Raw genomic sequence first — 1,789 nt, 5'->3', positions numbered from 1 at the left:
AATTTTGAAACACAATCACAATAATAAATAATTGCTTAAAAAATAAAAAAATTAAAAAATAATCAACAAAACCAACAAATAATTAACATACAGTATTAGAAAAGTCTTTCATTCTTTTATCCATAAAGTTCGCTGCCCAGAACGCTTTCTGGTTCGCGAACTTGGCGCTTACCACGCAAAAAAAAAATTTTTTTTTTTTTTTTTTTGGACCCTCCTAGGCCCTTTTAAAACCTCCACATAAAACCTAGGGGGTCAACGAGGATCTACTATGCCCCCTTATGGTAATTTCCCCCTTTGTTTTGGCCTCCTCTTGTCTCTCGATCCTACCGAGAGACAAGATGGCGGCCGCTCCGGACTGTTTAGAATGTTGACAGACACCGGAGGGCCAATCAGCTTCGCATCGCAAAGTTCCGATACGCGAAAAGTTCGCGAACCGGATCGCTGCCCGGAGCGCTGTTACAGATATATATCTTGATTTAAACGTTAATTTCTCAAAATCCACTGAAGCACATATATTGAGACCTAGCAAAGGCACATCGGGCTAACAGTCCCTACAATTTTGCCAAGTTTCGTGCAAATCCATTCAGCCGTTCGAGCTAAAAGTGAGTCCAACCGCCCTATGGAAATTAACATGGGAAAAAGGCGTTTTGGGACCCCCCTTTTTTCTCGGCCCCCCCTCCACAAAACCCCCCCAAATTTTCAAGGGCTGCTCAGAAACAAAATGTGCCATTTTCCTGAAAATTTCAGTCAATTCCGTCCACAAACGCAAAAGTTATTAGGCATAGAATTTTCAGAAATCCCATAGGGAAAAAATCCTAACTATATATACCTACTGGCGACCGCCAGTAGGTAATTACCTACTGGCGGTCGCCAGTAGGTATATATAGTTAGGATTTTTTCTCTATGGGATTTTTGAAAATTCTATGTCTAATAACTTTGGCGTTTGTGGACGGAATTGGCTGAAATTTTCAGGAAAATGGAACATTTTGTTTCTGAGCAGCCCCTGACAATTTGGGGGGGTTTCATCAAGGGGGGCCGAGAAAAAAGGGGGGTCCCAAAACGCGTTTTTCCCATGTTAATTTCCATAGGGCGGTTGGCCTCACTTTTAGCTCGAACGGCTGAATGGATTTGCACGAAACTTGGCAAAATTGTAGGGACTGTTAGCCCGATGTGTCTTTGCTAGGTCTCAATATATGTGCTCCAGTGGATTTTGAGTAATTTAGGTTCAAAAAAAGATATATATCTGGGCGGAGCCTAACCACACATCTGATCTGATTGGCTGTCAGCACTTCATCCAAGAATTGTTGGCAGCCATCTTGGGACCAATATACATGATAGCACCTCATTAAAAAGCATTGTAGTTAATAGAGGGTTTTAGGACTTTAGTTACATTATAAATCATTTGTTGATGGTACCATACTCGTTTTAGGAATTGTGGTGGGTTCTAAGGTGATTTTACCATGTGAAAAAACCTTCTGCTGTGATATCATGAATATTGTTTGAAAGAAAACTAATATCTCATGATTTTCCCACAGTGGTTTGGAAGGGGATCTATAAGCTAAACTGAAAGCATATTTTCTGTAAATTCACATTATCTTTCGCAGTCATGTGAAAATGAAGTCTGACATTCTCAGTAAAACATGTACATCCAACAAGGACAGAGACTGTCAGTTGATTCCTTTGTGTTCTACTGCAGCCTCCTAGAGTGTTCTAAAGAACAACTAGAGTGCTAACAGTCCTACTTATTACAAAGGTATGGCACACCTAAAGCCATCTTGATAGGTATAAA

Source organism: Lissotriton vulgaris, unplaced genomic scaffold (assembly GCF_964263255.1).
Source record: "Lissotriton vulgaris unplaced genomic scaffold, aLisVul1.2 SCAFFOLD_894, whole genome shotgun sequence".
Taxonomy (NCBI): domain Eukaryota; kingdom Metazoa; phylum Chordata; class Amphibia; order Caudata; family Salamandridae; genus Lissotriton; species Lissotriton vulgaris.
Note: the sequence above shows the minus strand (reverse complement) of the source record.